The following is a 25,294-nucleotide window of genomic DNA, read 5'->3' on the forward strand; positions in this document are numbered from 1 at the left end:
ACCCATGTCCCATCGCATCAGGGCTCACAGGCTCGCCATTATCCCACCCAGGCTACCATCGCATCAGGGCTCACAGGCTCCCATTATCCCACCCAGGCACCATCGCATCAGGGCTCACAGGCTCCCATTATCCCACACAGGCACCATCGCATCAGGGCTCACAGGCTCCCATTATCCCACACAGGCACCATCGCATCAGGGCTCACAGGCTCCCATTATCCCACCCAGGCACCATCGCATCAGGGCTCACAGGCTCCCATTATCCCACCCAGGCACCATCGCATCAGGGCTCACAGGCTCCCATTATCCCACCCAGGCACCATCGCATCAGGGCTCACAGGCTCCCATTATCCCACCCAGGCACCATCGCATCAGGGCTCACAGGCTCCCATTATCCCACCCAGGCACCATCGCATCAGGGCTCACAGGCTCCCATTATCCCACCCAGGCACCATCGCATCAGGGCTCACAGGCTCCCATTATCCCACCCAGGCACCATCGCATCAGGGCTCACAGGCTCCCATTATCCCACCCAGGCACCATCGCATCAGGGCTCACAGGCTCCCATTATCCCACCCAGGCACCATCACATCAGGGCTCACAGGCTCCCATTATCTCACCCATGTCCCATCGCAGCAGAAAACACAGGCTCCCCACATCCCCCAAGCTGTCAGCATCCCCCTCCCCCATATGAAACCGGGGGTCAGTATCCCACCCAAGTACAGTCACAGCCGGGTGTACAGGCTGCACAGGCGAGGCTCGTGTCTGGTGTAGTGTGAAGGAGGGTGGAATGTGTTTGGCTTTCCTGGTTTGTGATAGTAGCGGGTCGGATTGTCAGGTTTTCTGGCCATGTATTTGGGGGTTGGGCAGTTTTGATACAGGTCCTTTTGGGGGCGCCTGGCGACAGAAGGGATTGTATGTGGGTGTTTCTGCTTCTGGTTTTGTGTGGGGTCTGATGGTAGAAGGACTGAATGGAATCTTCCTTGACGCTGGGGTCTGATGGTAGGTATGCCCCCGGGTTGCCTCAATACTGGAAATTCAGTTGTGGAGGGGAATAGTCAGTGTAGAAGCAACAGAGCTTATGGAAAATAGGCATGTGTCTTCATTTGTTTGTGACAGCCTGAGGAAACGTAGGGCAGTGCTTCAAGAGAAGAAAAGGGAAATTGTAATGGGCGCTCTGTTTTTTTGGTCTTCGCCTACTGAAGAAAGAAATATGTACTCTGTTCAAGCCGCAAGCTAGACCTGCGACAGAACGTCACCTAAACTACCTTTTGCGACACAGGGACGAACAACATGGCGGACACTGTTGTTTACCACTGATGATGTGCCATGTTCTCATATACTATTTCAGCATCGTACGTGTCCCGTGGACTAAGACGCTATTTCATTACAGCAGAATAACCAGGTTACTCCCGATTCATTGGAACTTTTCCTTATCGTTTTATGACGTAGCACGTTAGTGCTATTGATCCAGCGGCCTATAGAAAATATATCATAAACAACGCTACCCAACTTCATAACCTATAAACAAAATTCTATACTAAATATGGACCCATTTATAAACCTGACATATTTTGGGCCTACTGAATCAGGTGGTCAGATTAAATCTATATACACATTATCTACAAACTATATACATTTATATACATCTGCGAAAAGAATATTGTCATTAGAATAAAACTTAACCATTTAAATGACCACCATTGGCGACGTGATCTAGCTAATTGTAACCTACACTCCTGAATAACCAAGACCAGCTTGTTTGTCAAAAGTAAGATTTTATTTACTAAATTATGGTATATAAGTTGATAGTTTTATAAATGAATTTTATTTGCAATAAAGCAAGCATGATTGTAAAGAAATATAAGAAAAATACAATTTAAGCAAGTGAATCAAAATCAAAGTGAATATATAAAGTTTAGCATTTCTAAAACCTAATTCCCTAACTGAGCTAAATAGATAGAATTTAAAGTAAAGTTCTTTGAGGATTCTTACGTGCTCCACGCAAAGTCCGACAGCACATCACCCTCATCGGAAAGTCAGAAAGCAGCAGCCAGCCCATCCCTAGGGGCATGACTTTTTATACCTTTCTACGCTAACTAAACTACGCAAAGGAAAGTTTTCAGAAATCTTCGACGTCCCATTGGCTGAGAGTGACAAGTGACATGTCACCCACTTTTCAAAACTTCCATTAAATCATATTTCTTAGAGACCATTGTCCCTTCCGAGTGCAACCAGGAGCTTCCTTGTATTGCAACAATTGTATAAAGTCATTCTCGCAGCGTCCATTGACTTTCAATTGACTTCCGCGGATGCCAAGTTAAGGCTGACAAAATGTTCTTTTTCGACCTTGGCCATGTCCGACAGAATGACGATAGCACTTTAGTTTTTGCTTTGTGAACGCAGCTTTTGACGAATAATTTATTTCAGAATGGGCGTCTCGTGACTTTTGCAGAATTACATGTCAGCTCTTTTCTGCGACTCAAGTGACTAGGCCCAAAAGCAGGCAACTTAAGCTTTCTAGTATAAAACAAACACAAGAAAAGTATTAATGTAAGAAATAATGTAGATTCTGTATCCACCCCAAGATTTACTAATTAATTAACCCACCCGATTAATCTAAATGTTACCTAGCCAAAGCAAACAAATAAAGCAGCGTTTATATCTACCAGTCTCCGTTATTCCATGAGACTCATATGCACCTAGGATAGTAGAAATGACATCACACAGACAAGGAAAAGCAAAACAAGCACATGCTTCTTTTAAGTTTGCAGCAGTTAGTAATGACAAAAACGAAAACAATAAATTATTATATTATTTTGCACGAACAAAAAGATGCAACAATTATGCACGTTTATGAGCACACATGTTAGACCCCCCATGTGTAAAGTTTAATCTAAGTTGTATTAGCACAACGTATCACAAATCATTAATATTATTATTCATGTTATGGAAATGTGACTTCACGAGATTTAAACAAAATTTTGTTTTCTATCTCGCTCCATCAACTCCCTCATCTGGTGATTAACAAATCACCACACCAGCACTCAAAATTTTGATAATTTAAATTTCTAAGAAATCGATTCAAATTCATTTGTATTAGTAAACCTAAAAGTCTGTTTCTGCATAATCTTTGGAATTAGCATAACGCTCTCTATGTAACTCCTGTAATTCGATCTCCCTTTCTTCTTCTTTTCTGAGTTTATAGATTCTTTTCTTTTCTTTCAACTGTTTCTTTCTTTTATGTAACAAACAACCTATTTTGGTCAAAATAAAAATGAATACTATTATAATCAAAGGTGCCAAAATCTTGCCAAGAATTGAACTTCCGATATCATGAAACCAGTTTTTAATTGCTTGAAACCTTTTTGAAAGTTTCCCTGTAAAATCATCTTCTTCTAAAGGAATTATCTCTGAATGCATTTGTGTAATATTCTTAATATACATTTCAATATTCTTACTTTCATCAGGTATATATGTACAACAATGTTGTACATGTAAAATGCCACAGACTCCTCCCTCTTTTGCTAGGAGTATGTCTAAAGCAAGGCGGTCTTGAATTACCATAGATCTAATTGCAATAACTTCAACATTCACTAATTGAAACCCATCAGCTGTGTCAGTCGATAATCTATCAACTATAGTGGACAATTTTCTGATTCTCCCTGCATTTAGGGTTATACCAACAAAAGGTATTACAGCTTGAAAAATATCTCCCAGAACTTCAGTAAAAGTTTCTCTTTTAACTCTATTTACATAATTATGAATTTTAAACAATCCTTCTGAATCTCTGTCAACATGAAACACTTTAGGAAAAACAATTCCCACATAACAAGTTCCATACCAATGGTCTGGAAGGTTGTAGTAGGCTTTGTCACCACAAACAAAATAAATCCCAGGAAAGATAGGATCTTTTCCACCTTTAAATCCCCAACCTCCCAAAATCTGATAAGTATCTTCACAGTTACTTGCACCTACAAAATAATTATCAAAAAGTGTATTATCTCTTCTAATGCAAAGTTTTCCACTAACTGGTTTGTCTATGTGAATTGCAATATTTTCAAGCATTTTGCCATTTAATTTCTCATCCTCTTTCTGCCAGAAGCCTGTCTTAGTCTGCTTGACTAATTCATTCCTCTTATAAATTGCTCTTCTCTCCTCAACCATGTTCAAAAATTTCTTTCCTTCAGCACTTAATTTACATGTTAGATTATTCTTGTAAGCATACTCGTAAGTGAGTTCATTAGTAACAAGGAAAAATTCTCTCATTTGTTTTGCTTTCTTATGCTTATTTAAAGCATTATCAATCTTAATATTTGCAAAAATTTCATCATAATTTGAATAGTAATATTCTAAACGTCCAGTTTGATAAAATAAACTAGTTAATACACTACATGTTACAGCATAAGTGAGAGGAAGCATATTATATGTTACTCCCTCAGAAACAGAAGCAGGTAACTTAACGCAGACGTAGCAGTCTTTTGCATCCATTACCTTAACATATTCACTCAATAGCTTTGTGAATGTATTACTTGAAAAATCACCAATTGATTTATCTTGATGAATGTTAGGCTGATGATCAATAACTTTTGCAGACGCACTATGTTTAGTTTGGCTAACCAGAGCTTTGCTTGTTATGTTAACTTTGTGTAATTCTCTATTCATCTCCAAAGGGATAATTACAGCTAGAACCAACCAGAGCAGAACTAAAATGAGCAGACACACCAGAGTCATCTTACAGCATCTTTTAAAAACAGAACACTTTGAAGTGCTCTCCTTAACATAAGGCATTTTTGGTTAGTTTAGCCTAAAAATTAAAATAAAAATAAATTTTAAAATTCTAAATTTATATTTACACCCCCCTTTTAAAATATTTTTTTTTTTTTTTTTTTTTTTAAAACCCTAAACAAGATTTCTTCGACCTTATGTCATACATAAGTTTTCTTCGACTAAACAGTTTTTCTTCGACCTTATGTCAACTAACAAATTTTCTTCAGCCTTTTGCCAATTTAATATTTTTGTACCTCAATCATTATCACTAATTTCTTGGATTTCGTTTTCTTCTTCACTACTATCATATATGTCAATAACAGGTGGAATTACTAAGTAAGTCCACTCAGGAGACTTGTATTTTTGGTTTGGTCTTATTATTCTCTTCCCTTTTCTCGATATCACTTCAATTTTTCTTCCAACTCCAACTTCTTTTCCAGGACTCTTTTGACTACTGATTTCTTCAACTTGTTCTTTTGGCTTTTTGATCAATCTGACTCTCAATCTTCCACCTGGCCAGTAGTCTGCTTTTCTCACGTACTTTTTCTTTGGTTCAGAATTATTTGATTCTGACTTCCAAGTCCTTTTCTTTCTATTTTCACTTTCACCTTCCACGTCACTTTCTTCAGTTTCGTAGTCTGAAATTTCAATTGACTCAGGAACTTCTCTATTCGGCAATTTCACTCCTTCAGGAACACTTTGTCTTCCATCACTGGTACTTGGTAATTCGTTCTCCTCCTCTTCCTCAATTACCCCCAACTTCCCAGATTTCGGATTTTTGTTCCTTACTTCAGAGTTTGTTCTCTGCCTTTCGATACTCTCCTGGTCTGAAACTTCTTTTTGTTCAGCTTCTTTGTCTTCAATGGAGACAACCGAATCCTCAGTTATCTTTCCTTTTAACAGATTCTCTTCACCTTCAGAATCTATTTCAATTATTTCCAAGTCTTTTCTTGTCAAATTTCCATTCACTGGCACAGTTTCCAGATGTCGACTTTCTTGTCGATCTTCAGAATCTGGAATTATTTCACCTTCTGTTTCGCCTTCTGCTTCAGAATCAGAATCATCTGTGGTATCACTTTCAACATCAGAACTTTCAGGAGTTGGTACTGGAATAGTATGACTAGGATGAATCCAACGTTTCAATCCTCTGCACTTTACAGCATTAGTAGTGATCAAAATTATCTGCCTAGGTTTCTGCCATCTAGGAGCTAGACAATTCCTTCTCCGATGTACTTTCGTTCTGACCCAATCGCCAGGTCTCAGATCATGTGTCAAAACCTTTTCATCTGATTGAGCTTCAGTTCCCACCTGATTAGACACAGAAGTTACCATATCAGATAACCTTTTACAGTAATCCAAAATTGCACTGTCATTTATGCTCAACAGTTTACCTACAGGTACAAAAGCTTGCCTCATAACTCTTCCCATTAAAATTTCATGAGGACTCAAACCTGTCTTTTTATCTGGTGTACTTCTTAATGACATTAAAACAAGTGGAAGAGCATCAGTCCATTTTATACCTGTTTCAAGACACATTTTTCCAATTCTGTTTTTAATTGTTCCATTTATTTGTTCAACTACTCCTGATGCCTCTGGTCTGTATGCACAGTGTATTTTCTGCTCAATACTCAAAGCTTCACAAATTAACTTCATCAGTTTGTTATCAAAATGGCTTCCTCCATCACTCTCAATAGTGACTGGAAAACCGTACCTTGGGATGATTTCTCTGAGCATTAGTTTTGCTACTGTAATTGAATCACAATGTCGTGTAGGGAAAGCCTCTACCCATCTTGAAAATAAGCACACAATTACAAGCACATATTTCAAACAATTGTGTAATGGCATTTCGATGAAATCCATTTGTAACCTGGTAAAGGGACCACCTTCTCGACCAATTATTCCTGTCCCCACCACTGATTTTCTGTTTGGATTCATTTGTTGGCATGACAAACACCTTTGACAAAAAGATTCAGCAATAGTTCTAAACTTGGTATTGAACCATGTTTCTCTGAAAAGTCTAACCATAGAATCTCTTCCCAGATGTGCTGGACCATGATATAATCTGGCCATATCAGCAATCAAACAATTTGGTAAGACTACTCTGCCATCTTTGTAAACCCACACTCCATCTTCTTCACGTGGTCTACAATCTGATCTTAACCATAAGTCTTTTTCTTCATCTTCTGCTTCATTTTGTAAATCTCTAATCTCATGCCATGTTTCTACAACAGTTGTTAGCATTAATGAATTTGAATCAGTTTCTTTACTTCTCTCCCGATTATATGAATAATTTTTCCTTGCGCAGTATTTAGCTGTTTCATCTGCGAAGGCATTTCCCTTGGAAATATAATCAGTTCCTCTAGTGTGCGCTGCACACTTAACAATGGCGATTTCTTTTGGCAATTGTATTGCTTCAATTAATCTCCTAATGAAAACTGCATTTTTAATTGGTGATCCTGCTAATGTCATGTATCCTCTCTGTGACCAGAGTTGTCCATAATCATGCACAACTCCGTACCCATACTGACTATCAGTAATGATGGTAACTCTTATATCCTTTGATATTTCACATGCACGAATTAAAGCAATCAATTCAGCCACTTGTGCTGAACGAACTCCTTCAAGACATGATGCTTCTTCAACATCTACGACTGTACAAACTGAATATGAAGCTTTCAAGACACCTCCTTCGGATCTTAAGCATGAGCCATCTACAAAGTAGACAAAATCCGATTCAGACAAAGGTCTGTCTTTGATGTCTTTTCTTGGTTTAGTGCAGAATTCCATGACATCTAAACATTCATGTTCTATTTCAATGTCATCAACAATTTCAGAATCAGGTAATAATGTAGAAGGATTCAGATTTAAACATCTTGAAATTGAAACATTATCTGCTCCCAGTATGATTTTCTCATACTTTGTCAATCTGCTACTTGTTAAATGTTGAGTCTTACCTCTTGTCAGTAATATTTCAACTGAATGAGGCACAAAAACTTTCACAGGAAATCCCATTATGATCCCCTCACTTTGTTCGAGGCTGATACTTGTAGCTGCAACTGCTTTCAAACAACCTGGTAATGCTTTTGCAATTGGATCAAGAACTGCAGAAAAGTATGCAATAGGTTTCTTTAAATTTCCGTGTCTCTGAATTAACACAGATAATGCACATCCTTCTCTCTCACTGCAATACAGTTCAAAATCTTTCTCATAATTTGGCATACCTAAAGCAGGAGCTTGGCATAAGCTCTTTTTCAGGTTCTCAAAAGAGTCCATCTCAGCATCATTGAGAATAATTGGATCTTTTACATCTGACTTTGTCAGTCTTTGTAGTGGTTTTGCAATTACTGAAAATCCACTTATCCATTGTCGACAGTAACCAACCATTCCCAAGAACATTCTGACCTGTCTTTGTGTTCTTGGTGGTAACATTGCTTGAATCATTTTTATTCTCTCTATTGTTACTTGTCTTTTTCCCTTTGCAATTCTGTGACCAAGATATTTTACTTCTTGTTTGCAAAACTGTAGTTTTGCTGGGGACACTTTATGTCCTTCTTCTGCAAGGCGATTTAACAGAATTATTGTGTCTGTTACACAATTTTCTCTTGTCTTTGCAGCTATTAACAAATCATCAATATACTGCACTAGCGTAGACCTACCAGGTAAGTCTAGGTCTTCTAATGATCTTTTTAACAGTTCGTTAAAAATTGAAGGACTTTCTGTATAGCCCTGAGGGATTCTTGACCATCCGAGGGTCTTACCTTGGAATCTGAAAGCAAATATTTCATAACTGTCTGGATGTAAGGGAACAGTAAAGAATGCATTGCAAAGGTCAATGACTGTATACCATTCAGCATCATGTGGAATCTGAAATAGAATTACTGCTGGATTTGGAACCACAGGACAACATGGAACAACAATTTGATTAACCTTTCTCAAATCTTGTACGATTCTAAATGTTCCGTTAGACTTTTTAACTCCCATAATTGGTGAATTACAAGAGCTACTCTCCATTTCTTTTAATACACCTTGCTTGATTAATTTTTCAATTATAGGTGTAATACCTTCAATTGTTTCTGTTTTCATTTTATATTGTGGAGTGTTTGGAAATTCTATTCCCTGTTTCAATGTAATTTTTACTGGATCTACGTTTTTCATTAGACCCATCTCATTTCCAGTAAAATCCCATATTTCAGATTTCACTGTTTCTTTGAGTTCTTCAGGTAAATCTTTTTCTTCAAATGCAGGAAACAATTTTGTTTCTTCTGCTTCCATCATCATCATTGTCATTCTGTATAAACCATCTTCCTCCATTGTTTGTAACTCAACTCCATCAGGAGAACAATATATTCTACAATTCATTTTACATAGGATGTCTCTGCCCAATAGATTTACTGGACTACTATTACAAACCACAAATCTGTGTTTATCTCTGTAGTTTCCAATTTCAACTGGTACTGGATCAGTTAAGTCAGTTTTAATTTGCTGATTACTTACTCCGACAACTTGGATGGTATCCCCAGAGAGAGGTAGGTTTTCAATTTCCACTGATCTAACAGTAGAACGGGTAGCACCAGTGTCCACTAGAAAAGTGATGTCTACATCATTAACTTTCCCGTTTACAAAAGGACCAGACTGGTCAACCTCAAGAGTGGCTCCAACAACACACTCTTCCTCCTCTCTCGGGCACCGTCAGCAATAATCATCAGAATCGCTGTCTTGACTTTCTGTTAATAAAAATTGTTGTGAAGCATTTTGCATTTGAACCCTTTGCTGCTTTTGCTGTTTTTGTGGTTTTATTACCTGTTCACTTCCCTGAAATCCCACGTTTGGATTATATTTTTGAATTCCCCCACAATTCGGAAAAGGTGGTTGTGGCAATTGGTCTTGACGATTATTCACCTGTTGTTGTTGCTGTTGCTGTAACTGTCGCTGAATATTAAATTCGTTTAACCCCTGTTGCATCTGTAGCTGTCGCTGCAGGTCAACACCATTCTGCATCTGTGGATTCAATAAGGGATTCTTTAAGTTTTTAGGAGGATGAGGACACTCGTCTCTCCAATGTCCAATTTCGCCACAATTAAAACAAGGTAATCTTTGTTTCAACTCCTCAATCTTTGGGCTAAATTTCTTTGGGAAATTATTACTTTTAAACTTTCCTTGTATCTGGTTTGTATTTCCAGTTTGAACAAAATTAGTGTTCTTTTTTCCCATGCTGGCAATCTGTTGCTCAGCCACTTTTACTTGAGCCCACATGGCTTTCTCCTTCAGCTTCTTCTGTTTTACTTCTATTTCATCGCTACAATACTTTGCTTTTCTTAGAATATCATCTACAGATAGTGATTGCCATCCGACAATACTATTTCTGATCATTTCTCCAATTTCAGGTTTTAGTCCATAAACAAATCTATAGACAAAATGGCTCATGTCTTTTTCATCTAATTTTTCATAACCACTGTATTGTTTAAAAATTAACAGTAGTCTTTCATAAAAAGAATGAACTGATTCTTTTGTTTCCTGTTCTGTTCTTTCTATTTTAACCCAATCGACTTCTTTGGGTGGAATTTTGTTTTTCATCCAAACAATTACTTTCTCATAGAAATCCATTACAAGTGGATTTGGAGCACCTGTTTCTTTAATTCGCTCAGGTTCTGTTTTTGGCCAACTAATCGATATTTTGCATTCTGTCCAAAGATCTGATGGGACGACAATGTCAAAAAATCCATCTAAATCAATCCACAGAACTTTTGACACTTTGATAAATCTATCGACTTGCCTGTACCACTCAACTGGTTTTTCCCTCAATTTTGGAAAGTCATTTGTAAATAACAGAATGTCCTGTCTCGACCAAGGGACATGAACATATCCTCCACCTGCAATTTCTCTCATTGGAAATTGTTTTGACAATTTTTCCAATCTTTCATCTTCCTTCTTTTTCGTCCATTTTACTCTCCATTTGTTCAGTTCTCCTAGCTTTTTGATATAGACAATCAAATCTTTAATATGAACTATTCTTCCCATTGAGTTTAAACTCTCGATGTCACTTTCTGAAAAGTCTAATCTGTAATGTTTCGCAAAATTCTTTTGTTTACTCACATCAATTTCAAGTTCTGCTGCTAGATCCTCTAGTTGATCATATTTGTTTTTCGTTTTCCACTGTATGCTTTTACAAATGAACAGTAGTTCATCATCTCGATAGTAATTTAAACTATCTGGACCAATTGTTCCAATTATTAATTCTTCGATATTCGCTTTTAATTTGGCCACATCAAGTTTTGGTGTGGTTACCCTGACTTCAGGACTCCCTATATCTGATATAGCACCCATTGGTGTTTTTGGAGATAAATCCTCATTAAAGGTTAAATCAGGCATTCTCGATTTAGAAGAGTTTATTTCAGATAAGTCTGAATAAAATTTTTCAGCAGCCTTTTGAATTTCTGTATTTAAAGGAATAGTTAATCCAGTTTTGTTTGTTTCCTTTTGATCAAATACGGGCTGAACAGGACCAATTGTTACTGGAACTGTCACAGCTTCCATGCCTTTTGTCATTCTTTTTATTAATTCTTCTTTTGATCTTAAATATTCATTATAATCAACATCTTCAACATTTCTTGCCTCTCTTGTATAATCTTTTGGAGGTTCTCTTGCTCTTGGAGCCATTGTAAAATGTCTACCTTCATTTCGAGCATTCTCGAATTCTGGTCTTCTAGGAGTTTCAATGATTTCACAATTATTTGGATAAAGTTTAGGAGCTTCATTAATTGGAGGTGCACTCGGTGAAGTTTCAGTAGAAACCACCGGAGTAGACCATGATCTAGGAGGTCTCAAAGGCTGATTCTTTCTAGCAGTTGTATATATTTCTTCCATAACTGCATCTTCAGATTCACTTTCCATAGATTTCCCTGTAGGAGTACCCATTACCATTTCATGAATTAAATACAATCCTTCACTCATGTTTCCCTGTCTCCACATTCGCAATCTATCTTCATGAGTTTCTCTTCTCCAAGGTGGATTTTTAGAAGGTCTTTTAATTCCACTAGCTTCTCTTTGTAACTGATACATCTCGTCTTCCCACTCAACTAAAGCTTCAAATTGAGTTGGTCTCGGTTTCGGAACAAGAGCATTCATTTTCTCTCGTAAATTTCTTAAGACTTTTACATTAAATGAACCATCATCAGGCCAAGTTAAAACACCGTCGTTCTTAGTATAGCGTTTCCAACTATCGAACCATAAGACAGTATGATATCCATATTCACCTTCCATATACGCTGCAGGTGTTTTATACTTATGAAGTAGTTTACCACCTCGCGTTTCGATTTTCTTGTCAGGTGAAAATAAATTCTTAAACTTCTGAAATAATGTTAGCTTTTTCTCAACATGTTTAAAATGATAACTCATTTTTAAGAGTTAAATCTAATTCACAAAATCGTTCGTAAAATATTTCCGGGATGTTCCGTAAAACAACCAATCCGTGCGCGAAACACACCAACAAGCCAATGACAGTTGAGCTACGTCACTTTTTTTGCTCAACCAATAAATTTAGAGTTTTTCCGAAGGACCAATCAGCTCACAGGCCGTCAGAGACTCAAGAGCCAATCAGAATATAGCTTGTGACGTAGGTCGCCCAATCCCAGCGCGGCTCTGTGACGTACACAGCAGCTGCGGTTTCTCGTTTCTCACTCCTGGTGCTTACCCCTCCTTCACAAAATCTTTTCACAGCGCCATTTTAAGAACACTTTTCAGTGTAAATTAATTCTTAACAATGACTATAAAGACAACATCTGTTCGTTTCACTATTTAGGATAGTTTACATACATTCAAGTATCCACACTTCGGAATAGACGGCGCTATTCACACTAAGGATAATATTCAATTGTCAGTAGAGTAACCCTTACCCCACCCTTCTAACACGTATAATTATGAACTCGCTTTGCTCTGAACCCACCGCGAAGTGAAAGTTCTAAGAGTTCCACTTGAACATAAAATACAATTCAAACTCGCACTTTCACACTGAAATTTCCCTAATTTCAAACACACATGAAATCCGTACAGGACTCTCACCTGTTTATAGAAATCATGCACCGTTAGCAAAATAACGACGTTATCCGTACAGGGCTCTCACCTGTTTATAGATATGAAACATGTACCCGTACAGGACTCTAACCTGTTTATAGATAATCATGCACCGACGCTAATTTACCCTTCACTCAAGCTCGGATATAACTAATACTCTCATCACAGTGAGTTTTATGGAAGGCGCTTTGTCCCTATTCTCATGCTGCTTTAATTTCTTAGAAAACCCTCACTTTACAAGATTCAGACCTAGCCCTAAAACTGTGCTGCTCGGCGACAACACTATGGTACACGGCGATACCTCTTGTGATACTCGGCGATATCACTACAAACAGAACAGATGGCTTGCGTGACTAATTTCTCGCCACACAATCTATACCGGTATAGCTTACAGATAGCACGAAAAACGAACTCAACATGTGTTAAAACATCGATCCTATTTCCATACCATAACGTTTTAGTAACCCTTAGCAACCACCATATTACCTTGGTTACTCTTAGCAACCATCAATTTCTGCTACCAGAGAATTGATCCAGCGGCCTATAGAAAATATATCATAAACAACGCTACCCAACTTCATAACCTATAAACAAAATTCTATACTAAATATGGACCCATTTATAAACCTGACATATTTTGGGCCTACTGAATCAGGTGGTCAGATTAAATCTATATACACATTATCTACAAACTATATACATTTATATACATCTGCGAAAAGAATATTGTCATTAGAATAAAACTTAACCATTTAAATGACCACCATTGGCGACGTGATCTAGCTAATTGTAACCTACACTCCTGAATAACCAAGACCAGCTTGTTTGTCAAAAGTAAGATTTTATTTACTAAATTATGGTATATAAGTTGATAGTTTTATAAATGAATTTTATTTGCAATAAAGCAAGCATGATTGTAAAGAAATATAAGAAAAATACAATTTAAGCAAGTGAATCAAAATCAAAGTGAATATATAAAGTTTAGCATTTCTAAAACCTAATTCCCTAACTGAGCTAAATAGATAGAATTTAAAGTAAAGTTCTTTGAGGATTCTTACGTGCTCCACGCAAAGTCCGACAGCACATCACCCTCATCGGAAAGTCAGAAAGCAGCAGCCAGCCCATCCCTAGGGGCATGACTTTTTATACCTTTCTACGCTAACTAAACTACGCAAAGGAAAGTTTTCAGAAATCTTCGACGTCCCATTGGCTGAGAGTGACAAGTGACATGTCACCCACTTTTCAAAACTTCCATTAAATCATATTTCTTAGAGACCATTGTCCCTTCCGAGTGCAACCAGGAGCTTCCTTGTATTGCAACAATTGTATAAAGTCATTCTCGCAGCGTCCATTGACTTTCAATTGACTTCCGCGGATGCCAAGTTAAGGCTGACAAAATGTTCTTTTTCGACCTTGGCCATGTCCGACAGAATGACGATAGCACTTTAGTTTTTGCTTTGTGAACGCAGCTTTTGACGAATAATTTATTTCAGAATGGGCGTCTCGTGACTTTTGCAGAATTACATGTCAGCTCTTTTCTGCGACTCAAGTGACTAGGCCCAAAAGCAGGCAACTTAAGCTTTCTAGTATAAAACAAACACAAGAAAAGTATTAATGTAAGAAATAATGTAGATTCTGTATCCACCCCAAGATTTACTAATTAATTAACCCACCCGATTAATCTAAATGTTACCTAGCCAAAGCAAACAAATAAAGCAGCGTTTATATCTACCAGTCTCCGTTATTCCATGAGACTCATATGCACCTAGGATAGTAGAAATGACATCACACAGACAAGGAAAAGCAAAACAAGCACATGCTTCTTTTAAGTTTGCAGCAGTTAGTAATGACAAAAACGAAAACAATAAATTATTATATTATTTTGCACGAACAAAAAGATGCAACAATTATGCACGTTTATGAGCACACATGTTAGACCCCCCATGTGTAAAGTTTAATCTAAGTTGTATTAGCACAACGTATCACAAATCATTAATATTATTATTCATGTTATGGAAATGTGACTTCACGAGATTTAAACAAAATTTTGTTTTCTATCTCGCTCCATCACTATATAAACGGATACATACATATGTTAATCCTTACTCATTTTCATAATAATTTGTCTGGCAAGAGGCGCAGATTTCTATTGGACATGAATTCGGCTATTACCTTGCTGCAGTTTCTTATACAGCCTTTTAGGCCACACCCCTTTTTGAGGCCCACTGCCTTTTGTGATAGTAATGGAAGGCAGTGTGGGTTTCCTGACCCTATGTGGGTGTCTGGTTACAACAGGAGCAAACATAAGATTCTGTTGTTCTTGATTTTTCATGAGCTGGGTATAACAGCGAAGCCATGTTCAGTGTCTCTGGAATTTAGGGGTATTTGGTGGTAGCTATTATTAACGTGAAGAATTCTGTGGATTTTTGGGAATCTGTAGCCAGGATTTTTGAAGGTTTGGAGTAGGGTAAGGAATGTAAGCTCCTATGTTTTCGGCGAGCATAGCGACAGTAGAGATGAAATGAAATGTAATCCCAGTATTTGTAAAGTGCACAGCTACCTCCGAAGTGGTGTCCCGGCGCTGGGGACCCTCCGGAGGAGTAAGCAACCTATTGCCCAGAGTCACAGGGTGGCTAACCTGCCACCAGCACAGGGGATCGAACCGTGAACCCAGAGTCCGGAGTCAGGCACCCTGGCCGCTGCGCCACACCTCTTCTACCAGATGTGAGAATTACTTCTTCGATTTATTTTAGAGACATAGTGGTAGTGATTACGAATTTGCGAGTCCCAGTTCCGATCTTTTCGGAGGGTATAGTGGGAGTGATATGGATGCCGCAACCCCTGTTTTTGGAAGTTGAAATGAGGGTTTCCCTATGGACAGTTCCGGATTTCCAAATAGGCAAAGTAGGCACCGGCCTATGGGCCCCACTCCTTTTAGAAATTGATCAACATAATATTGATTTAATCTAGAAAGAAAATTACAGTCAAGCTTTCTCAAATTGTTTCCAAAAGATAGAAAAAGAAACGAATCAACTCAAAGAAACAAAAACTTTACATTAAAGACTCTATAGAGAAAATACTGTATTAATGTATGTAGTGGTTTATCAAAATTGTATGTTGGTAAAATTAAAAATGTATTAGGAGATAATTTGAGGGGGGGGGTGAAATTACGACTGCCTGGGGGCCTCCACAGGGTTTAATCGGGCATTGACTATGGAATTCAGGAGTCCCTGCTCTTGTGTTTTTGGGGGATGGAATATTGGAGTCAATTCATTTTTGGGGGCATGCAGCCTTATTCATCAACGGGCCGTTTTGCGAGCCCCTAATAGCGATTCATAGCGAATCGCTATTAAGGACTCGCAAAACGGTATTCATGTAGGAATTGCTAAATAAATAGCGATTCCTACACATTCCTTATTTGCGAGTAGCAAATTACTAATCGCAAATAAGGAATAACTCCCCATTCATTCCTATGGGCCAAAAGGCCCATAGGAATGAATGGGGAGTATTCCTTATTTGCGATTAGCAATTAGCTACTCGCAAATAAGATAGCGATTTAAAGGGTGCCAGGGGTGTCCAAAGGACACCCTGTAGCACCCCTTAAATGCAAATTGAAACAGGTGTTGCGCACACACATGTCCAAAGGACATGTGTGTGTGCAACATGCAACTTAGAAAAATGCTTTTAAAAGCATTTTTCTTAGTTTTTGCTATTTACCGAGAGGTCTGACCTCTCGGTAAATAGCGGCCCAAAATTGCATTTTCGCAATTTTCAAATGCTTCATGAATTGCATTTAAGGAACCTCAAATAGAGATTCCTTAAATGTAATTACTCGCAATTTAGCGAATTAGCAATTACCGATTTTTGCATTTGGGATGATGAATCCCAAATGCAAAAATTGCGCTCGCAAAGGGCCAGATTCTCCGAATCTGGCCCTTTGCGAGCGCAATTCGGCTTGATGAATCAGGCTGATAGTGACAAAGGTACGGAATGTGGGAGTCGCTGCATGTTTTGGGGTCTAGCAATTGCATGGGGCATAGAGCTCCTGCGCCAGTGTTTTGTGGGAGCTTAGTGGCAGGGTTATGGGATTTGGGCGTTCCTGCCCCTGTGCTTTTGGTGGATGGAATACGGAAGGCCCTCTATTTTCAATGTACAAAGTCAGTGGTTTGGAATGTTGGAGTCTTTGTTTTACAAGGGTGGGAAAGTGTCGGTGGTATGGAAAGTGGGTTCCTGGTGTTTTAAGGGGACAGAATTTGGAAGTTCCTGTGTTGTCGATGTTTGGGTCAGTGATGTGAAAAGTGGAAATCCCTGCTTTTCAAGCAGGAAGTAGTTTCAGTGGTAATGAATGTGTTAGTTAGTGTTACCAAGGGCTAAAGTAGTGATGGTGTGGAATGTGGGAATCCCGTTATTTTCGGTGCAGTAGTAGCAGAGGAATGAAATATTGAGGTGCCTTATGGTCTGATTGTAGTGGGATGTGGGAATCTCTGTCCCTGGAGTTTGGAAAACTGCGGCTATTGGTGTGGAGGGTTATAGTTGTAGTGATATTATAGAATGTGGGATTCACTGTGTTTTCGGGCAGGGAGTGGCAGTGGTATGGAATGTGGGAACCCCTGTGTTTTTGGAGGTATAAGGGCAGTGGTATTGAATGAAAAGGTATAAGGACCGCCGTTTGGAGGTCTATTAGTCCTGTCCCTAGGATTTGGTAGACTTGGGGTAAACCGGGATATGGAATATAGGTGATGCAGAATTTATTTATTTATTTATTTATTTCCATTTATATAGCGCATTATCACCCCAGGGTCTCTAAGCGCTTGTACAAAGGAAGGCCAGTTCCACCAATAACAAATGTCAGACTTACAACACACCCCATGCTTCCCGGAAAAGTATTGTTTTTAACATTCGGCGAAAGAGCAGAAGATTGGGCTCCTTCCGAAGGTTGGTTGGGAGTTTATTCCATGCTGCAGGAAGCAGAGTGGAGAAAGCACGTCCACCAACTGTGGACAGGCGAAAACGTGGGTTAGCCAGAAGAGTGGCTTCTGAGGATCGTAATGCCCTGCCCGGGATGTATCCGGCCAGTCTGATTTTAATATAGCTGGGTGCATTACCGTAGAGTGCCTTGTGTGAGATACACAGACCCTTGAACAGTGCCCTCTGTCTGACAGGGAGCCAATGTAACTGATGCAGGAGCGGTGAAGCACGTGTTGTCCTAGGCTTCTTAAAAATCAGTCTCGCTGCATCGTTCATAACCGTCTGCAGCCGCGTCAGTAGTTGCTGGGGAAGCCCTATGTACAGCGCATTGCCGTAGTCCAGGCGTCCCAAGATCATGGCAGACACAACGCTTCTTAAGGTGGAAAAAGACAGCAAATGAGAGATCTTGCGAATCTGTCTCAGAAGACCGACGCATGTTCCTACCACTACAGACACCTGTTTACTCATGGACAGCATGTTGTCAATGTGGATTCCCAGGCTCTTCACCGCGGTTGCTGGTTCCGGTGTCTTGCCCAACTCCCTAGGCCAAAAGCCATCATTCCACGGACTGCCCTGGATGGCTATGGGCAGCACCTCGGTTTTATCCGGATTGATTTTTAGGGAGTTGGCAGTCATCCAATTTACTGTGAACCTTAAGATATTATGCAACCTGGTTTGAGCGCCAGGAGAGTCTTCAATTTGGATAATGATCTGCGTGTCATCAGCGTAGTTAAAAATCTGACAATCCATCTGATTTAGAGCTGAAATTAGTGGCTGCAGGTAGATGTTAAAAAGGAGTGGTGAGAGGGCAGAGCCTTGTGGCACTCCACAGGTAATGGCCGCTGATGTTGAGACTAGGTCGGACAGCTGCACCCTCTGTGATCTATCCTGCAGAAAGGAGGTGAGCCAACCTAGCGCGTGCCCCCTGATGCCCATGTCTCTCAGACGCGACAGCAGTTGACTATGACACACCGTGTCAAAAGCCGCGGAGAGATCGAGTAGCACAAGGGCACCAGGGATCCTCTTATCAGCTCTGCACCTTAATTCGTCTAAAATAGACACCATCACCAACTCCGTGCTGTGATGCACCCGAAAGCCAGCCTGATTTTGCTCTAGCAGGTCATATGTCTCCAAATGCTTGGTGAGATGTGACAGCACATGTTGTTCCAAGACCTTTGCCAAGAAAGGTAATTGGGAGATGGGTCTGAAGTTTTTTAAATTTTTTGTGTCTGCCCCTGGCTTTTTTAACAATGGGATCAGCCGGGCCTCCTTAAACATGACCGGGACTAGTCCAATTTCAAGGGACTTGTTGAGCAGGTAGAGAATATCCTCCTCCATCCCTGGCATGGCTAGTTTGAAGACGCTAGGGGGACAAGGATCCGCCTGAGAGCCTGATTTTACCCTCCCTATCAAGCTGGCTAACATCTCCTTCGTAATCAAGGGGATGGTTTGCAAAGGGTTATCAGCTTTAGGCATAATAGGCTCAACTTGGAGTGAACATTCCAGAGCAGGAGTGCACGAAATTTCCACCAGGAGATCCTCAATTTTCTTAATAAAGAAATCCTGGAAAAGTTGGCAATCCTCCTGTGAGAAATTAAGTTTCTGCTCCTTGTTTTTCCTTAATTCAGAGAGTACCTTAAAGATTTCTTTCTGCGGATTGCGAGCAGTAGCAATCCTATTCTCGAAGAACTCGGATTTTCGTGCTATGATAGCCTTTTTATACATAGCCAACTCCTGTTGGTATAAACTCCGTGCCATCAAACAATAATCCCGCCTCCAGGCTCTCTCTGTCTTCCGCAGAGCCTGCTTCCTCGCCCTCAACTCATCATTGTACCATGGTGCTCCTGCGCCTTTGTCCACCATTTTCACCCTTCTGGCCGGTGCCATTAGGTCAATGGTGGCGGGCATAGGGTGGCACCTAGCAGCTTCTGTTACCGGCCTTGTCTGTATTTTTAGGTTCTCCGACGGTAAAAATATTGTGAAAAGTAGTGAAATCTGGTATTTGTTTTCCTTCTGAAAAATAAACCTAAAACAGCAAACACACAAAAAAACGGTAAAGATGTATCTGAGACCTGTGTAAATCGTTTCAAAATGATTATACGCGCAAACTGGAGGATAATTGCCATGTTACAAAGGAATCATGACAATTTTACATGAATTGTTGTTCACCTATCAGCTCTTAGGTGTGCCAGAATAGCAAAACGTGAACAAATGACCGTATTATTTTTCTAAGAAAGGTAGAAATCTTGTGGGCACGATATGTGTGCAGTGCTTGGAATGCAGGGGTGAAGTGCAATTAAAGTGAATTGTCTCAACCATTTTGGAAAATGCAGAAGTTGAAAGGGAATGTGTTCCTAACAGCCTGATTCATGTAGCTAAAAGCGCTCGCAAAAGGGCCCTTTGCGAGTGCGATTTTTGCATTTGGTATTCATCATCCCAAATGCAAAAATCGCTATTTAAGAATTCGCATATTTGCGAGGAATGGCATTTAAGGAATCTCTAATAGAGATTCCTCAAATGCTATTCATGACACAAAAAAAAATTGCGATTTAGCACTTTTGGGCCGCTATTTACCGAGAGGTCAGACCTCTCGGTAAATAGCAAAAACTCAGAATAATGCTTTTAAAAGCATTTTTCTAAGTTGCATGTTGCACACACACATGTCCTTTGGACATGTGTGTGCGCAACACCTGTTCAATTGTGCATTTTAGGGGTGCTACAGGGTGTCCTTTGGACACCCCTGGCACCCTTATAATCGCTATCTGATTTGCGAGTAGCAAATTGCTACTCGCAAATGAGGGATACTCCCCATTCATTCCTATGGGCCTTTTGGCCCATAGGAATGAATGGGGAGTTATTCCTTTTTTTGCGAGTAGCAAATTGCTACTCGCAAATAGAGAACATGTAGGAATCGCTATTGATTTAGCAATTCCTACATGAATGCCGTTTTGCGTGTCCTCAATAGCGAGTCGCTATGATTCGCTATTAGGGCCACGCAAAACGGCCCGTACATGAATCAGGCTGTAAGACTCCCATGTGTACATATCCGCCTTCACGGTATGACTCACCATGACATGACACCATTCGTGTTTAGGTTCCCCTGTGATTGGCACGAAGTTACTTTATTTGTGCTTGCATGTTTGATTATGTTTTACTAAAGCATCAATGGGGGATAACTGAATCAGAAAGGTAAGCTTTAGAATTGTTTGAGGCATCAGTCATACATTTAGAATAAATTCATCACAATGCTGAAAATGAACAATATTGGGGGGCGTGAAGATTTGAATAACAAATACAGGTATTTCAGTGCTTTTAATGGAGAATAAAAGCATCTGATTGCTTTGCGATGAGAAGGATAATTGCATGTTTGTTATGAAAAATGAAGGTGTCAGATTGTTCGTATGGAAAAGTCTTCAGAAGGGCGTGCACAAGGAGTAAAGGTGCCAGAAGGATGGTGCATGGAGAGTAGGCAAGTAAGCACTGTTATTGCAAACAAAGTCACTGGTACTCATCGCTTCAAGTCTGCCTGTGTGGCTGGATCCACACAGGCTCCGAATGCCCCAGTCTCCCGCCAGCTTTGGGCAAGATGGTGGAAACTACTCTACGGGTGAAAATATACATAAAACTGTCACACCGCCCCTACCCTGTCATACTGCCATCTAGAGGCTAACGGCCCCCCATCGCCCTTTCACTCACTGGTCATTGCAACATGATCTACCAGTCTACCCAGGTCTTCCTTGACCTACCTGATCACATTTCCCATCATTGACCTACCAGTCTTTCTTCCCCATCCAGGAGTTACTGATCCCCTTTTCCATCCTAGAGCTGCCAATCACACTTCTCCTACCTGGACCACCAAGTCCTTATTCCACATCCTTGGGCTGCAAGTCCTTCCATATCTTGAGCCTACCAGTCCTGCCCTACATACAGGACCTACTGGTTCTCTGTTCACATCTTGATCCTCCTTAACCCTCCGGGACCTACCAGCGTTCCTTCTCTACCCCGCAATAAATAGTACAAGATGGGAACCTAATTGTCTTCCAACCCCGACGCCAGCGTCTCAGCCCTGAAAGAAGGCCCATGTGTGGAACAATAAAACTTTAAAAGCAATCCCTTCTTTGACAACCTATCAGAGCCCATGATTTCCCTCTCCAGATAGAGTTTTACTGCTCCACCAATCATGTCACATATCAAAAACACCTCTACCACCTCCCTGAATTCTGGCAAACATAGCTGGTTGCTGATGAAAGATGAACGGCTACCAAAGTATAACAGCAACCTGAGGCATTATCTCCCAGTTTATGACTGTCTTAAACCTCATCTCTCACAGGCACCTCTCAATTCACCATATTTCAATTGACCTGTGAGTCAGCCCAAGCTTGCATGCACCCTCACACATTTTTTGGGAAGGAAGCCATTTTTCCCACACCTAATTTTTCCTGGTTGCTTTACCATTATTTTCCAATTCACCTTTAATGCTAGGTTTAGCGATAATGCCACACTAAGCCCCTAAACAGCATCCAATCAGCTGCGGGGGTAGGGGGAGCTTAAGCTTTAAGAAGGGTAGCAGCATTTGCCACCATATTCCCTCTGCCCGACCATTGATCTGCTACTTTAAACCATGATCCCAGGTGCCGAAGTTCCCATTTAACAAGGGGGTGCCGAATAGGTCCAACGTCTGGCACCTACCTTCCCACCCTGGACGGAAGAAAAATGGCGGGCTTACGGGGGAGTGATATTGTTAGCATTACATCACGTGTCGAGCTCCAGATCTCTGTCGTGAGTAGATTTACTCTCCTGAATAGCTCCTTCTTCCTCTGTCAACGTCTCAATGCAGATGACGCCCCCATGCATTAACTTAAACATTTCACAACCTTTTCTGGATTCGCAAATTAGTAGAGAATAGTAAACAGGTGCCCAAATGCTTTAAAAAGGCCGTTCACGGTGCCATCATGCCTTTTTTCATTTGATGACTTTTTCCTGTGCCGCTTGGCTTACTTTTCTTATTTCTGCTCCCCCCCATTCTCCACGAAATTATAACATCTTCCCTACTCCTTAATTCTCACTTTTATCTACAATACTTCACAACCTCTTTCCCCACACTTCAATCCCATCGGGGCACTTTGAACTACATTTCACCCTCCCCTTCAATGGCTCTATTTCTCTATGACCGTCCAACAGACACACTATCCCTAGGTCCCTCAAGCTCTCTGCCATGTCCACACTTCTTTTTCCAACCTTCTTGACACATTAACAACTAGCATTTGCCATGCAATAGGTCTCGCATTTACGCGAGTTCAAGCTATTGGCATTGTAAATGACAAAGCGTTTTATTTATGTTTCAAAAACGAAAACATAAATAAATGGAAATTGTCATTTACAATGCCAATAGCTCAAACTCGCGTAAATGTGAGACCTGTTGCATTGCTAAACTGAGCTGGTGCGGACCGCGCTGCAAATTAATTAAATAAAGCAGCGCAGCCACTAAAGTGAAAGCAGACCGCGCTGGAATAAGGAAAGACCATTAAAGAAAATAGTGCTCCCCCACTAAATAACAGAGCCCGTGTAACAAGCACAAGTAAAAGATTCAGCCGTTATGGGAGGTAGCAAATGGAGACAAGGTGGTACCCAGGACGGACTAACAAGCCTCATAATGAATCAGAATTCAGCTTTTATGAAGGACAATGACACCAGACAATTAAAAATATGGGTGTAGCGTGGGCGGGGCTTCCACTGCTTACTCTATTACAACATGCCTCGCAGAGCGAGCCGCACATGCGCTCTGCCACTAGGCTCAGCCTCAAAAATCATACATCTTTGGAAAGGCCCTGAGCCTTCTCAGCTTCCTGGTTTCTCCGCATTCATCATGAGTCCCTGCACCCTTCTATTCCCTCCATCCTGGCCTTCCGCTGCAGTGCCCCGGGATTCCTTTGTTCATCCTGGCTCCTCTATGTTCTTCTTACCTTAGTGCATAATTTGTAAACAAATAAGTGCCAGGGCCTTCATAGGGACAATTCAGACTATTCCAGGCCCTCAAACCTGTAACAATGACTTGGTCGGCAGGTAATAGCCACTTTCAATATATATTGAATTCATAAATAACTGCTATGTGCTAATTTCTAAATTAGACAAACAGTGCCACGACGTGGCAGACTTTTACAAGTGCCAATGTTGACAATTAAGGCTTTATTTCGATAAAAGATTATCATAAAAGCTTCACATAAAATTCATAGGTACAATAAAAGAAGCCAAGAGTAAAACAGATTAGAGAAAGAATCTATGCATAAACAATTATTTACACATCATGATTTAAAAGGGAAATTAAACAATTGATTTAAGCCTTTTGGCTCGGATTAACCAGGCCCATGATAAAAATTTTGCGAGAGCACAAGCATAGGTAGTACGGCTATCAGACATTAATATTCGAATTGCGTCTGAATGGCACCTGGTACCCAATTGGCGGCATAGATGTTTAAGCCATATTTTCCTAGGTAGATTGTACTCTCCACATTCGAACATAAAATGCGCCAATGTTTCTGGTTTAGCTAAACATAACAATTAAGACAATTAAGTGCCTGCCGAACACCGGAAACCACCGGTTCAAATTAAGCACTACCTCACCTCCCTAGTAGTTATGTCCACATGCTCTTCAATTCCGTTTGATAAGCAGGGACAGGAATGAAATTATTCATATGACCTCCATACTTAAAATGGATTTGTTTCGCAGAGATTATCCCATCACTGCACTGGCAGGCCCATAGTAAATATGTGATTTACGAAATGGATTGATTTAAAGAAATGTAACAAAGTTCAAACAACAATTTTTCTCCAAAATGTCTCTCTGATGATAAGGAGATTAGGTTTGTTGTTACCTATACTTTGGCAGTCTGGTGTTCAGAAGCTGTGATCCTCGTTGATTGACTGGATTGATGAGGCGGGCTGTAGGCATACTGAACTGTCTTTCAGTGTGGGATGTAGGGTGGCTTGCTGTGTTCAGAGATCTCTTAATGTGGTTGGACCTTGAGTGGCATGTTCTGTCTAGCTGTGGGTCTGTTGCATGAATACGATTTGAGATCTTGGACTGTGCTTGTGTTGGTCTGTTGTTAGTTGCATGTGATGTGGTGTGGTGGGCTCAGTTTTGGTCTGTTGTTAGTTGCATGTGATGTAGTGTGGTGGGCTCAGTTTTGGTCTGTTGTTAGTTGCATGTGATGTGGTGTGGTGGGCTCAGTTTTGGTCTGTTGTTAGTTGCATGTGATGTGGTGTGGTGGGCTCAGTTTTGGTCTGTTGTTAGTTGCATGTGATGTAGTGTGGTGGGCTCAGTTTTGGTCTGTTGTTAGTTGCATGTGATGTGGTGTGGTGGGCTCAGTTTTGGTCTGTTGTTAGTTGCATGTGATGTGGTGTGGTGGGCTCAGTTTTGGTCTGTTGTTAGTTGCATGTGATGTGGTGTGGTGGGCTCAGTTTTGGTCTGTTGTTAGTTGCATGTGAT

The 25,294-nt window shown here is 40.3% G+C and overlaps 1 protein-coding gene across 1 annotated transcript in view; it reads left to right on the plus strand.

Annotated features, from left to right (window-relative positions):
• Positions 1–25,294, plus strand: part of NMNAT2 (nicotinamide nucleotide adenylyltransferase 2) — a 298,030-nt gene that overhangs the window by 890 nt on the left and 271,846 nt on the right. The gene's annotated exons all lie outside the window — the stretch shown is intronic.

The sequence above is a fragment of the Lissotriton helveticus genome, chromosome 1_1 (assembly GCF_964261635.1).
Source record: "Lissotriton helveticus chromosome 1_1, aLisHel1.1, whole genome shotgun sequence".
Taxonomy (NCBI): domain Eukaryota; kingdom Metazoa; phylum Chordata; class Amphibia; order Caudata; family Salamandridae; genus Lissotriton; species Lissotriton helveticus.